Source organism: Schistocerca cancellata, unplaced genomic scaffold, assembly GCF_023864275.1.
Source record: "Schistocerca cancellata isolate TAMUIC-IGC-003103 unplaced genomic scaffold, iqSchCanc2.1 HiC_scaffold_1114, whole genome shotgun sequence".
Classification (NCBI taxonomy): domain Eukaryota; kingdom Metazoa; phylum Arthropoda; class Insecta; order Orthoptera; family Acrididae; genus Schistocerca; species Schistocerca cancellata.
In genome coordinates this window covers 1,502,377-1,519,189 of record NW_026047113.1, presented here as the reverse complement: position 1 = coordinate 1,519,189, position 16,813 = coordinate 1,502,377, and positions in this window count along the sequence as shown.

Genomic DNA, 16,813 nt, shown 5'->3' with positions numbered 1-16,813 from the left:
TGTTTAAAAATTATCAGTGCTTGTTCTAATAATTGTTTCATTTTTTCATGTGGATGCAATTCAACTAAGAAAGAGAAGTGGGAAACCTTTTAATTAATTCAGAAGAACGATTGATGAAATTACCAAAAAACGGGAGTATTCATCTGTATCACCATCAAGACAGCCATAGTAAGTGAAATTTTTATACGCAGTAGCCAAGCTTTCGTAGTGACGTAGCATCTTTCGAGTTGATCAGAACGTAAACCTGTCTTTCCTTGCCTTGAAACAGCTTTACTTCAATTTGTCCATAGTCCATTCTTATGTAGTTAAATTCAGTGAAAGTGTACCATTGTTGTCAGTGCATAAAAAAAAAATTACGATATGGCGGATAACAACGCTCAAAACTGGTAAAACGTGTGATATTTCATTTGTTTGTAAATAGTAGGAACCATCTTGTCTTCTTGGCGTAAATGAACGTCAGTTGTTACCCAGAGTTTAAATTTCATCTTAGGTCCCAGTAAGCCATAGCACTACGTCACAGACAAACGACTGACGGCAGTGACAAACAATATCTGTAGCATTTTGACGTTTGACAAATAATTCATGAACATGGCTGACGGTAAACAGCGGACACAAACAAAACCAGACGACAGCGGTGATGCGAATGGACCTCACTATCCATTACGATCACGCGCGATAGGTACACGAGCGGAGGCAGAAACAGCCTCGACCGAAGTTTTAGAAGCTGGTCCTAGCGTGCAAACTATTCCCGCTTTTGAAAAAAATGACTTGGCTGCAATGATCGAAGCAATAATGGAACGCAAGTTCGAAAGTCAAAGACAGAGAGAGGCGCAAAGACAGGAACGAGAAAAGCAGGAAAAATTAGATGAAAAGGCCCGCGAAGAAAAAGAGAAGGCCGAAAGACGGCATAATAAAAATCAGGTCCTTACAAATCTGTGTAACTCAGTAAAAGCAGACATAAATTCAGTAAAAACAGAAATAGATTCGGTAAAAACAGAAATAAATTCGGTAAAAACAGAAATAAATTCGGTAAAAACAGACATAAATTCAGTAAAAACAGATCTGCAAACGGAGATAAATGACCTAAATACACGGTTAAATTCGGTAAAGGCCGAACTAAAGGCAGACATAACATCTGATTTAAATACCCTGTTGGGTAATGTCCAAAGCCAAATCAGTAGTCAGATCACGACCATGAGGCTAGAAATTGACACACAAGTAGAGTCAAAAATAGAGGATATTTCAAAACGATTAGATGAAAAAATCGAAGCAGCCAAGGGAGAGATAAATTCAAAAGTGATGGAATATCAAAAACAAGCTGCGACCTTAAAAGAAGATTATACTGCAATCTCTGATGAGGTCAAAGGAGTTAAAACCGCAGTAGACACGATCGAGAATGTTGTTGATGATCTTTCTAAACAGATTGAGACTCTTAATGTAGAGGATCAAATAAAGAATACTGTTAAGGCACATGCTGAAGCATTGTCCGACCACTACCAAGAGTGGATTAAAAACAAAGACGGATTCATAGAAAACAAGGTCAAGAACGAACTCAGGGAAACTGTCAAAAACGTGACCTTTGAAATATTGGCGGCCCCTGGAAAAACAGGAGACACGGTGATGTCAGAATTAGGCCAGATAAGACGAACGTTAGCTCAAGATTTACCTGAATGGCGTCAACAGATAGTTGATGAAGTTCGTACACTAAAATGTCAAGTTGCAAATTCCCCACCTCCCGTGTCAGGAGACTGGAATAATTCACCACGAAGTAATGAACAACAGCAGGTACATTACCGTTCACCATTTGATAACGCTCAAACTCATAGTTCTGTAGAAGCACAAGTTAACCAGAGTACCAGCCCACCCACTTTCGTCAGTTTGATGCAGGAGGAAAGCGTGATCAAACATCGTATTTTTCCGACCTTTCACCCACACAAAAGAGAAATTCATCCTATAGTGTTCCTCCGAAATTTTTCAGGAATTTTCCCGAATAGCTGGAGTGACCGCCAGCGAATTCAATTCGTTAGTGGATTTATCGTAGGCGATGCTGCCTTATGGGGAACCGAAATGGTCGACTCTTGTAAGAGTTACAAAGAGTTTGAACAGATGTTTTTACCTAAATTCTGGAGTTCTGGTGTGCAGCAGCGCCTGAGAAAAGAGGTTTACAACGCCGAAGTGTTTAACAGCAAGCGCGGTAGTTTGAGAAGGTATTTTGAAAAGTATTTAGCGAAAATCAAGTTCTGGGATTCGCCGATCACCGCCAAAGACGTTATTATGATTCTAAAAACTAAGCTACCTATTGCGATTAGAGAAAAGTTAGTAAACGTGTCTGAGGACGATACGGACACTTTCCTATCTGTGTTAGACTCGTTAGATATGATTTACGAGGACGCTAGAGTTGATGTTGGCAACGCTCACTTCAGTGCAGGCGGCCAGCACAATACAGAATATGCAGGCAACAATGGTGGCCGAGCGAAAGCGCGTCACAGCGACAGCCAGTACCAACCCCACAACGGTTTCAAAAATAAACACACTACGTACTCCAACAGCAAATATAAAAATAAGTACAATAACGGCCAGAGATACAATCCAATATATAATTCGTCACCACCTCAGTACGAAAATGCACATTATAACACACAGCCCCAGCAATATGGAAACACGCAACCGATCAACGGTAATTATCAAAACGATCAGTCTTACGATTCAAATCGTCAGTGGAAAAGAAATAAATGGCATAATCAAGGTGGAGACCAACGTACACCTTTCAGTAACGGTTACAATCAACACAAGCCACAGCAAAATACCTTTCAGCCACAAAATATACACTTCACGCAACAAGCGAATGGACCTTTGGGAAGTCTGAAGCCTAAACGCCCGCATAATACGCAAATTTATTATGCGCAAGCGAATACGCCAGGACAACAAGATCCATTTCCAACCGAGTTCGTTCCACAAAACCAACACCAGTTCCAGACGGAAGAAACTTTAAGAAATATAAATCAGCAGGAAAGTAAGCGTCGAGCGGAAAATTAAAAGCAGCACCTTTGAGCCTCCTAGAGGATGCTGCAGGTTTGAATGGGGGCACCCTGTCCCTTAGTCCACACGAAATTAAAGCAATTAGGTATGACAAAGAGACAAACTTACGGGATGATCTAGTAGCAGACACTGAGACGAAAGGCAATGATGACGTATGGGACGAACAAGTTCAAGCTTCCATAAGAGTATCAATTGCCAACATACCAGTAACAGCCATTGTAGATACAGGAGCTAATATTAATGTTTTATCTTTATGTTTATTTAAGCAAATATCCTCTGTATGCAAAGTTTTATCATTTCCAATTCAAGGTTGCACCGTATCGGGAGCAATTGGTCCACTAACACAACGTGTAAATCTTCAGACTCAGCTTCAAATCCAGATAGAGTCTATTTCAGTAACGTGCATTTTTCTTATTGTTAAAAACCTATCAGTGCCATGTATCCTGGGTATGGAATTCTTGAGGCATACGAAAGCTAAAATTGACATCGAGTGTGGAATCTGTACTCTAGTAGCGAGCCAGCAACAAGTAACTGTAAATTTGTTAAGAAGTAAGGTGAAGACAAACTTTGGGGTGCTTCGAATAGCTGTACGGCCATGGACTAAAAGACAACAGTACAGTCAGACAGAAGACGTGACAGATCCTGAAAGTGTTAATGACGATGAGTATAAAGACCTAATTCCCGGTCAGAATGAATTATACGGTAAAGCTAGTGAGTCCACTGAATTATTCAAACAACAGAAGAATGAGCTTTACAATTTGTTAACAGATTACGTTCAAGTATTTTCTAAGAAACCTGGACTAATAAAAGGCTTTGAATATCGAATGGATGTCCTGCCCCATTCAACCTACTGTAGAACAAGCTATTCCATTCCATATGCGAGACGAGAAGCTGTCAAGTGCGAGATCAGAAAAATGTTACGCTGGAATGTGATAGAAGTATCTCATTCACCTTATTCGAGTCCTTTATTGTCTGTACTAAAATCAGATGGTAGCGTAAGGCTAGTCCTAGATGCAAGATTAATCAATAAAATTATAGTACCCATAAGAACGAGACCAGAGGCTCTTGAAGAGCATCTGCAGAAATTTCACGGAGTTAAGTATTTGAGCACCCTTGATTTGAAAAGCAGTTACTGGCAAGTAAAACTTGCGCAGGAGTCTAGGAAGTACACTGCGTTTATATTTGCAGGTAGATCTTACCATTTCAAAGTTGTACCGTTTGGACTAAATGTGAGTTCCGGAATTTTTATTTCTGCCCTTGACTATGTACTGGGTCCTGAACTTTTAGACGAGGTAACAGTCTATGTGGATGACGTTCTTGTAGCATCGAGAAATTGGGAAGATCATGTGGCCCTTCTGCAGAAGATATTTCAACGATTCAGAGAGTATGGTGTTACAGCAAATCTTAAGAAATCCAAGTTTGGAAAAAGTGAAATTACATTTTTAGGACACATCATCACCCCTGAAGGAATTAAACCAGACCCGGAAAAATTGTCTGCTATAAAAAAACTTTCCAACCCCTGTTACAAAAAGGCAACTGAGAGGATTTATCGGTCTTACGTCATTTTTTAGACGTTTTGTTCCCAATCAGGTACTGAACAATCCAGCTCTTCACAACCTTTTAAAAAAGAATTCACATTGGAATTGGACGCCGGAATGCCAAGACGGATTTAAGAAAATTAAAGACAGTCTGGTTAACAGTAACATTCTCCATCATCCTCAGATGGATAAGGAATTTTGTATTACTGCAGACGCTTCCTTTGTGGGTATCGGCGCTTGTCTTTTTCAGATTCAATTAGTAAATGGACACGAGCAAATCCAAGTGATTAGCTTTGCGAGTCGAGTGTTATCAGAGTGTGAGAAGTCTTATTCGGTTACGGAGTTGGAGGCACTTGCCGTAATATGGGCTTTTAGGCGATTTAACTATTATATCTATGGAAGAAAAATTAAAGTCTATTCAGACCATCAAGCCTTATCATTCCTCCTTACATGCAAGTTGCAACACCCTCGTCTTACTCGATGGTGCTTATTCCTGCAGGAATATGACTTTGACATTGTATATATTAAAGGTAAAGATAATGTTATAGCAGACGCACTTTCTCGCTCACCGGAGGGCTTACCAGAAACCAGCGAACTGGTGGAACAAATGTCTAATTATAAAGTTTTGTTAATGAAAGATCCAATTCACAGAAAGTATTTTCTTCAGTTATGTAGGCAGATTCAGATTCTTCAAAATACAGATCCAAAGTGGAAAAAGGTTATACAAATTCTTCACGAAAATCCAGCCCACAAGTTGTCCAAGTTTTATAAAGTTCATAACCAAGTGCTATTTCATAAGACGTCTGAGTCATCTGAGAGGTGGTGTGTTTGCATCCCTCGAAATTTCATTGAACATCTTCTGTGGTACACTCACATTTCATGGGGTCACTACGGACCAGAAAAATGTAAAAGGAAAATCTCGACTTACTGTTATGTTCCGAATCTACACCAGAGAATCCATAAATTATTGAGAAACTGTGTCATCTGTCAAAAGGCAAAATCCTTGAACGTTTCCACTTCAATCCCACTAAATCCAATAATTGCTGAAAGGCCAAACCAGCTTCTTAGTATTGATTTGGCAGGTTCACTACCCACCGGTAGGGGAGGCGCTAAATACTTAGTAGCAATCCTGGATAATTTTTCTAAGCACATAAGACTGTACGCAGTAAAATCTTCTTGTGCAAATCCAATAATTCGTCGCATGGAAAATGACTATTTCCCACGATTCGGGGTTCCAGAATCAATCTTGTCTGATAATGCTTCAAATTTCACATCACGCCCGTGGCGTGCATTTCTTGCTCGCCATGGAATCAAACAAATTTTGATATCCCTGTTTCGACCGCAATCGAATCCGACAGAAAGAATCTTCAAAGAATTTAACAGATTTATAAGGACGTACATTCCGAATAAGCAATCTAAGTGGGTAGACTTCGTAACACCTTTCGAACAGATTGTAAACCACCTTCCTCATCTGTCGACCGGATTCACGCCACATGAGTTAATGTCAAGATCAAAAGAAAGGAATGAATGGATAGACCCCCTTCCAAAGTTACAAGACAACGAATTGGACCTGGACGCAAAAATCAGGCAAGCTCTCATATCATTGACAACGTATGCTAACCTCCGAAAAAAGGCATTTGATAAGAAGGTAAACAGAGTTATAGATTTCAAAGAAGGAGAAAAGGTATTAGTCAGGACTCACTTTAAACCATCCCTGTTGTTAAAGAAGAATCGTAAGTGGCAACATATTTATGAAGGTCCCTTTGTGATAATGAGGAAACCACACATTGGTAGCTATTTGTTATCTGACCCTGCCACGAATAAAATCAAAGGATTGTTCCACCATCATGATTTAAGAAAATTTTATAACGCCAGGAATTAAGTTAATTTAAGCTGTATGAAAATTCTAAGGTATTGGAGATCAGGATTAACCAATGAGTAACAAGAATTGAACTGAACTGAACTGACTACGGACGTTAACCGGTGCTAAAAGGAAACCTTATGTATCAAAACAACGTGTCTGGAAAATAAAATACAGAATAAGTTGTAGACAAGTATTAACATGAATAATCTTTATGTAAACAGGAGGACATGTCCTAGAGGCGATTTTCAATTTTAGTTATAAGTTAGTATGTAAGAAAAATGATGTACTCGAGAGGTATTAATTAGCCCCGAGGTACTAAAATGAGGAAAGAGGAAGGAGCGAATTATGCACTTCTCTCGGTACATAGTAATTTGAGAATGAGCAGGAAGGAGCGAATAATGCACTTCTCTCACTAAATAGTAATATGAAAATGATGATTCTATGTGCTTAGTATTAGTAAGTGAAATTTAATCGAGGACAAGTTAATGACCTGTTTTAAAAGGAAATACTTAAACGTCCAGACAAAAGAGGAAAGTTGTGAGAAAAGATTCGATTCCATGAGGTTACTCCCTATTTTCAAATGTGACGTAAATAAGGCACCACCTGTTAGCGCAAAACAGTCGGTAGATTTAACTTGTAACTTCCAGCACAGTGCTGTGCCAGCGATGAAATAACATCTCTTTGAAGTAAACAGATACCTAGGATTAAGCATGAACAGATTGATAACGCAGTGCAATTGTTCTAAAAAAGGCCTGACGTTAACCTTAAGTAAAAGCGTGATGGAATAAAAAGGAAGTTTATTATATAACGCAAAGTAAGATGAGTCCAGACTATAAACAAGCTGAGTAAAAGAACATATGAGTAGCATGGTTTATTATGCCAACTTCACGGTACTATTGAGCATTAGCGATACTGCAAATTCACAAGCTAGCAGCAAATAGAATAAGGATCTCGCCCAAGCTTCACAGGTCGCGATAGCAGCAAACAACAACACTCTAGTGAGAGGCTTATATATACAAATGATAATTAATACCCAAGTGCGTAATGCATAAACTTGACTTAGTCTAAGAAATGAGCAAAGAGTAGTAAGCAAGCTGCAGTAAGATACATATTAGATATACATGCTTGAAGTGATAGATTTTATTTTAAGTGCGCACTGCAATATTTATTGTTTTCTCTGTGATTATGTGATTATTGAATCCCTTTCCTAAGTGCAAATCCTTTAAGATCCTTGATCCTATCCACTCCTCAGGATCAATTTGTAAAGATGCACGTGTGCTTAGGAAGTGAGGCACTACATATAAAAATGAGTAGGTTCGCGACGCGCATATTGCTTTTGTAATGCGCAATGTAAATTAAATTTTCGACCAGGTTGAGCAGTAATTTAAATTCTGTCGACGATCTGTGAGTAGGCCCGCTTTGCCCACTTTTCTTTTACGACTGTTTGTATTTCTACACGAAATCCCGAGGCGGAATTGCTATTTTCAAATCTGTCCTCGAACTTTCTTTAAAGACAAGCACCTACGAGAGAAACTTTGACATAAATGAAGCTCCCCTCACAAGTCACTAAATAAAACGAGCAATTTAAAAAAAAATGCATTGGGCCTACAAAATGAATAAGCAAGCGTGATAAAGATTACTATGAATGAAATTAATTTGTAAAGGAGATTGGAATGGATTTGGTCAAAGAAAAAGGACTTATAATAGCCTACCTGTGACCGTAGGCATAAATAAAAAAAAAGACTAATTAAGAAACAATTGTTCTGATTCAAAGTGGTCAATTAGATTAATTCTCGATTTAAATGAACTCTTGTAAATATTAGTATGTAAATCAACTTGTAAACACCGTGTGATGTTATGAAGCGAGAATTTCTTTTAATACACCGTTCACGCAGACGCTCACCACAGTGCAAGTGAAGTTTTAAAGTTCGACGATTTTCAGTGGCAGTATTCTACTGCACCATATGTGTAAAAAAAATTCATTGATGTGTGCAGTGTGTAATAATCAGTGTCATTCCACACGTGCAGTTGCAGCGGTAGCTACCACTTACCTGTGAATCCGTAACTGGATAGTGGACAGGAAGTGATATGAGGCAGTTTCGGTGGCAGAAGCTCCCTCCAGCAATCTAAAAAGCACAAAGCCACGATCCGCCGAACAAAAGCGACGCACGGCACCTCAAGCGCGAAATCAACGCTCTGCAAGAAAGCTCCGGTCACGTGCGCGCGCACAGACTGAATTTCAAGATTGCTCGCAACAGTGGAGGCGGACAGCCACCACGTGACGAAATAATGTAAACGTTCAACCGCCAACACAGTTGCTGTGCGCTACATTCTGTAGCAAAAACATTCACACCCAGTACTGAAAGCATTTTGTATGTATCATAAACCTTCTGAGAGACTCTAAGATAGAGAAGTTAGCGTAATTAGTATAATGACTGATTGTACACAGAGATAAGTCACAAGGTCACATCTGAACACTGTTGAAATGTAAACTTTAACGAAAGGTCACGATACGAATGAAAATAAGCACACGAAAATACGTCAAAGGATCCGATCCTTCCTAAATCCCATCCCATATGTATATAAAATTAGTTTTGTAAGCTATTCTAATATAAGGTATTTTATCTGTTTCATATGTGAAATAATTCGGAGAGCCACACTCGAGCCCTGAAAGTGAAAGATATGGACTTCCTTGTCGAAGCCATCACCAGTGGCCGCTCTACAATCCAAGTCTATCATAAATAGTGTATGTGCGACGAAAATAAATGTATAATTAAGTGCGACAACGGACAAGGCAGTCAATCGACAAGACGATGACAATAAAATGAATACAGTCAAAACAGAAAGTTGTGTACCAGTTGTGATAGTCAAATTACTTTTGCAACGTTGAAAAATGAAGTGTGACTCTATTTCCTTATAAAGTTTGTAAATATGTGTACTTATAGCCTTAATTTTAAGAATTATCAAGAAAGACTGAATCCATGCAAACACTGATAGAAACACAGAACAAATTCACAATGATCCATCGTCAGTAATTACAAATTGAAGCGTTAATTCTTTTATTATGAAATGAATGTAAAATGAAATTTTTAATAACCTGTATGTTACACCCGAAAATTACAAATATTCCAATGGGCATGAGGATGAAAGTAATACCTTCGGTATTCCTTCCCTCCTCATGGGAGGCAGTGTAATATTAGTAATTTTCGCCTCACAAACATTAATATACGCTCAATAGTAAACGCCTGATGGCCTAAAGTTATCGAACAATTGTAAAGTAAAAGAAATGAACCATCGCATAGCAGTGATAGAATCTATTATTCTGTATCTTTGCCGTTCTTGCGCGGTGCCAGTAAATCTCTATGTACATGTATCGATTAATGGTGTAAAAAAGAACTCTGTTGTTTCAAGACAAATGAGGCTTTTGGCGCCTCACCTTTTACTGTTTGTATTCCATGAGAGGCGGACGCGGACTTGCTGCGTTCCGCAACTGTATTTTATATTCTAAGTGAAAGTATTGAGTGAATATGCTAATTGTTATTTTTTCCAATCAGAAAACATGTAGTTTCTTGTAACTGATATCGAACAGACAGAGTCAAGAGGACATTTTGACTGTTATGTATAAAGTATCTAACCACAATGGTCATCTATTGTAATTTAATATAAAAAGGTACGTAGCATTAAAAAACGTGTGTTAAAGATAAGTGTGCTTATTTTCGTAAATTAACCTTGATGATTCCATCTCCTTATTTACCTGTATGATAATTATTTTTGTGTTACTTCATCACCAGAAATACGATCACGCTGATGGGCCGAATGCAGCATGAGGCAGAAGGAACATTATCGTTTTCCTATTATTTCTGAACCAACTCCCTTTTTTTTAATTGTGTAGTGTTGCATTTCTTTTAAAGTCTATAAATCTTCTGGTCCCTTAGTGTTGATCCGGGTATGACTACATCGCGACTATAAAAATGCACAAAAATGATAATGTTTCTTCCGAACGATTTCAAATATATATACATCAATATGCTGCTCTTATTCAGGTATTTAATGCTCAACGTATGTTATTATAATAGTGTAATCAATCCCTGATTCTGTTGCCAAGTGGCTCACCAAAATATTCACTTTTTCGACATTAAAAAAAAGTAACAGTTCTTTTTATTTTCGTTCCCCAAGAGCAACGCTACACGATTCAATACATCGTCCTCCAGCCGACTTGACTCCATGGGTCTATTGCTGCCTCAGGCACCTTATGGCCGTTCTGCTGTGAGTCTAGATTATCGAATGGGATGAAAAACTGATAGTGAATTGTAACGTTTAGGGCCTCCTAATGACGATGGATCACTCAAATTGCGTCCCGATTCAATACATCGTCCTCCAGCAGACTTGTCTCCATGGGTCTACTGCTGCCTCGGGCACCTTATGGCCGTTCTGCTGTGAGTCTAGATTATCGAATGGGTCGAAAAACTGATAGTGAATTGTAACGTTCAGGGCCACCTAATGACGATGGATCTCTCAAATTGCGTCCCGATTCAATACATCGTCCTCCAGCCGACTTGACTCCATGGGTCTATTGCTGCCTCGGGCACCTTATGGCCGATCTGCTGTGAATCTAGATTATCGAATGGGACGAAAAACTGATAGTTAATTGTAACGTTCAGGGCCACCTAATGACGATGGATCACTCAAATTGCGTCCCGATTCAATACATCGTCCCCAGCCGACTTGTCTCCATGGGTCTATTGCTGCCTCGGGCACCTTATGGCCGTTCTGCTGTGAGTCTAGATTATAGAATGGGATGAAAAACTGATAGTGAATTGTAACGTTCAGGGCCACCTAATGACGATGGACCACGCAAATTGCGTCCCGATTCAATACATCGTCCTCCAGCCGACTTGACTCCATTGGTCTATTGCTGCCTCGGGCACCTTATGGCAGGCCTGCTGAGACTCAAAGATTTTCGAATGGGACGAAAAACTGATAGTGAATTGTAACGTTCATGGCCTCCTAATGACGATGGAACACTCAAATTGCGTCCCGATTCAATACATCGTCCTCCAGCAGACTTGTCTCCATGCGTCGATTGCTGCCTCGGGCACCTTATGGCCGTTCTGCTGTGAGTCAAAGATTTTCGAATCGGACGAAAAACTGATAGTGAATTGTAACGTTCAGGGCCTTCTAATGACGATGGATCACTCAAATTGCGTCCCGATTCAATACATCGTCCTCCAGCCGACTTGACTCCATGGGTCTATTGCTGCCTCGGGCACCTTATGGCCGTTCTGCTGTGAGTCTAGATTATAGAATGGGATGAAAAACTGATAGTGAATTGTAACGTTCAGGGCCACCTAATGACGATGGATCAATCAAATTGCGTCCCGATTCAATACATCGTCCCCAGCCGACTTGACTCCATGGGACTATTGCTGCCTCGGGCACCTTATGGCCGTTCTGCTGTGAGTCTAGATTATAGAATGGGATGAAAAACTGATAGTGAATTGTAACGTTCAGGGCCACCTAATGACGATGGATCACTCAAATTGCGTCCCGATTCAATACATCGTCCTCCAGCCGACTTGACTCCATGGGTCTATTGCTGCCTCGGGCACCTTATGGCCGTTCTGCTGTGAGTCTAGATTATCGAATGGGACGAAAAACTGATAGTGAATTGTAACGTTCAGGGCCTCCTAATGACGATGGATCACTCAAATTGCGTCCCGATTCAATACATCGTCCTCCAGCAGACTTGTCTCCATGGGTCGATTGCTGCCTCGGGCACCTAATGGCCGTTCTGCTGTGAGTCAAAGATTTTCGAATCGGACGAAAAACTGATAGTGAATTGTAACATTCAGGGCCACCTAATGACGATGGACCACGCAAATTGCGTCCCGATTCAATACATCGTCCTCCAGCCGACTTGACTCCATTGGTCTATTGCTGCCTCGGGCACCTTATGGCAGGCCTGCTGTGACTCAAAGATTTTCGAATGGGACGAAAAACTGATAGTGAATTGTAACGTTCAGGGCCTCCTAATGACGATGGAACACTCAAATTGAGTCCCGATTCAATACATCGTCCTCCAGCAGACTTGTCTCCATGCGTCTATTGCTGCCTAGGGCACCTTATGGCCGTTCTGCTGTGAATCTAGATTATCGAATGGGACAAAAAACTGATAGTGAATTGTAACGTTCAGGGCCTCCTAATGACGATGGATCACTCAAATTGCGTCCCGATTCAATACATCGTCCTCCAGCAGACTTGTCTCCATGGGTCTATTGCTTCCTCGGGCACCTTATGGCCGTTCTGCTGTGAGTCTAGATTATCGAATGGGTCGAAAAACTGATAGTGAATTGTAACGTTCAGGGCCACCTAATGACGATGGATCTCACAAATTGCGTCCCGATTCAATACATCGTCCTCCAGCCGACTTGACTCCATGGGTCTATTGCTGCCTCGGGCACCTTATGGCCGTTCTGCTGTGAGTCTAGATTATCGAATGGGACGAAAAACTGATAGTGAATTGTAACGTTCAGGGCCTCCTAATGACGATGGATCACTCAAATTGCGTCCCGATTCAATACATCGTCCTCCAGCCGACTTGACTCCATGGGTCTATTGCTGCCTCGGGCACCTTATGGCCGTTCTGCTGTGAGTCTAGATTATCGAATGGGACGAAAAACTGATAGTGAATTGTAACGTTCAGGGCCTCCTAATGACGATGGATCACTCAAATTGCGTCCCGATTCAATACATCGTCCTCCAGCAGACTTGACTCCATGGGTCGATTGCTGCCTCGGGCACCTAATGGCCGTTCTGCTGTGAGTCAAAGATTTTCGAATCGGACGAAAAACTGATAGTGAATTGTAACATTCAGGGCCACCTACTGACGATGGACCACGCAAATTGCGTCCCGATTCAATACATCGTCCTCCAGCCGAGTTGACTCCATGGGTCTATTGCTGCCTCGGGCACCTTATGGCCGATCTGCTGTGAATCTAGATTATCGAATGGGACGAAAAACTGATAGTTAATTGTAACGTTCAGGGCCACCTAATGACGATGGATCACTCAAATTGCGTCCCGATTCAATACATCGACCCCAGCCGACTTGTCTCCATGGGTCTATTGCTGCCTCGGGCACCTTATGGCCGTTCTGCTGTGAGTCTAGATTATAGAATGGGATGAAAAACTGATAGTGAATTGTAACGTTCAGGGCCACCTAATGACGATGGATCACTCAAATTGCGTCCCGACTCAATACATCGTCCTCCAGCCGACTTGACTCCATGGGTCTATTGCTGCCTCGGGCACCTTATGGCCGTTCTGCTGTGAGTCTAGATTATCGAATGGGACGAAAAACTGATAGTGAATTGTAACGTTCAGGGCCTCCTAATGACGATGGATCACTCAAATTGCGTCCCGATTCAATACATCGTCCTCCAGCAGACTTGTCTCCATGGGTCGATTGCTGCCTCGGGCACCTAATGGCCGTTCTGCTGTGAGTCAAAGATTTTCGAATCGGACGAAAAACTGATAGTGAATTGTAACATTCAGGGCCACCTAATGACGATGGACCACGCAAATTGCGTCCCGATTCAATACATCGTCCTCCAGCCGACTTGACTCCATGGGTCTATTGCTGCCTCGGGCACCTTATGGCCGATCTGCTGTGAAACTAGATTATCGAATGGGACGAAAAACTGATAGTTAATTGTAACGTTCAGGGCCACCTAATGACGATGGATCACTCAAATTGCGTCCCGATTCAATACATCGTCCCCAGCCGAATTGTCTCCATGGGTCTATTGCTGCCTCGGGCACCTTATGGCCGTTCTGCTGTGAGTCTAGATTATAGAATGGGATGAAAAACTGATAGTGAATTGTAACGTTCAGGGCCACCTAATGACGATGGATCACTCAAATTGCGTCCCGATTCAATACATCGTCCCCAGCCGACTTGTCTCCATGGGTCTATTGCTGCCTCGGGCACCTTATGGCCGTTCTGCTGTAAGTCTAGATTATCGAATGGGACGAAAAACTGATAGTGAATTGTAACGTTCAGGGCCTCCTAATGACGATGGAACAGTCAAATTGCGTCCCGATTCAATACATCGTCCTCCAGCAGACTTGTCTCCATGCGTCTATTGCTGCCTCGGGCACCTCATGGCCGTTCTGCTGTGAGTCTAGATTATCGAATGGGTCGAAAAACTGATAGTGAATTGTAACGTTCAGGGCCACCTAATGACGATGGATCTCTCAAATTGCGTCCCGATTCAATACATCGTCCTCCAGCCGACTTGACTCCTTGGGTCTATTGCTGCCTCGGGCACCTTATGGCCGTTCTGCTGTGAGTCTAGATTATCGAATGGGACGAAAAACTGATAGTGAATTGTAACGTTCAGGGCCTCCTAATGACGATGGATCACTCAAATTGCGTCCCGATTCAATACATCGTCCTCCAGCCGACTTGACTCCATGGGTCTATTGCTGCCTCGGGCACCTTATGGCCGTTCTGCTGTGAGTCTAGATTATCGAATGGGACGAAAAACTGATAGTGAATTGTAACGTTCAGGGCCTCCTAATGACGATGGATCACTCAAATTGCGTCCCGATTCAATACATCGTCCTCCAGCAGACTTGTCTCCATGGGTCGATTGCTGCCTCGGGCACCTTATGGCCGTTCTGCTGTGAGTCAAAGATTTTCGAATCGGACGAAAAACTGATAGTGAATTGTAACTTTCAGGGCCACCTAATGACGATGGATCACTCAAATTGCGTCCCGATTCAATACATCGTCCTCCAGCAGACTTGTCTCCATGGGTCGATTGCTGCCTCGGGCACCTTATGGCCGTTCTGCTGTGAGTCTAGATTATCGAATGGGACAAAAAACTGATAGTGAATTGTAACGTTCAGGGCCTCCTAATGACGATGGATCACTCAAATTGCGTCCCGATTCAATACATCGTCCTCCAGCAGACTTGTCTCCATGGGTCTATTGCAGCCTCGGGCACCTTATGGCCGTTCTGCTGTGAGTCTAGATTATCGAATGGGACGAAAAACTGATAGTGAATTGTAACGTTCAGGGCCACCTAATGACGATGGATCTCTCAAATTGCGTCCCGATTCAATACATCGTCCTCCAGCCGACTTATTTCCATGGGTCTACTGCTGCCTCGGGCACCTTATGGCCGTTCTGCTGTGAGTCTAGATTATCGAATGGGACGAAAAACTGATAGTGAATTGTAACGTTCAGGGCCTCCTAATGACGATGGATCACTCAAATTGCGTCCCGATTCAATACATCGTCCTCCAGCTGACTTGACTCCATGGTCTATTGCTGCCTCGGGCACCCTATGGCCGTTCTGCTGTGAGTCTAGATTATCGAATGGGACGAAAAACTGATAGTGAATTGTAACGTTCAGGGCCTCCTAATGACGATGGATCACTCAAATTGCGTCCCGATTCAATACATCGTCCTCCAGCAGACTTGTCTCCATGGGTCGATTGCTGCCTCAGGCACCTAATGGCCGTTCTGCTGTGAGTCAAAGATTTTCGAATCGGACGAAAAACTTATAGTGAATTGTAACATTCAGGGCCACCTAATGACGATGGACCACGCAAATTGTGTCCCGATTCAATACATCGTCCTCCAGCCGAGTTGACTCCACGGGTCTATTGCTGCCTCGGGCACCTTATGGCCGTTCTGCTGTGAATCTAGATTATCGAATGGGACGAAAAACTGATAGTGAATTGTACCGTTCAGGGCCACCTAATGATGATGGATCACTCAAATTGCGTCCCGATTCAATACATCGTCCCCAGCCGACTTGACTCCATGGGACTATTGCTGCCTCGGGCACCTTATGGCCGTTCTGCTGTGAGTCTAGATTATAGAATGGGATGAAAAACTGATAGTGAATTGTAACGTTCAGGGCCACCTAATGACGATGGATCACTCAAATTGCGTCCCGATTCAATACATCGTCCTCCAGCAGACTTGTCTCCATGGGTCTATTGCTGCCTCGGGCACCTTATGGCAGGCCTGCTGTGACTCAAAGATTTTCGAATCGGACGAAAAACTGATAGTGAATTGTAACGTTCAGGGCCTCCTAATGACGATGGAACACTCAAATTGCGTCCCGATCCAATACATCGTCCTCCAGCAGACTTGTCTCCATGCGTCTATTGCTGCCTCGGGCACCTTATGGCCGTTCTGCTGTGAGTCTAGATTATCGAAAGGGACGAAAAACTGATAGTGAATTGTAACGTTCAGGGCCTCCTAATGACGATGGATCACTCAAATTGCGTCCCGATTCAATACATCGTCCTCCAGCCGACTTGACTCCATGGATCTATTGCTGCCTCGGGCACC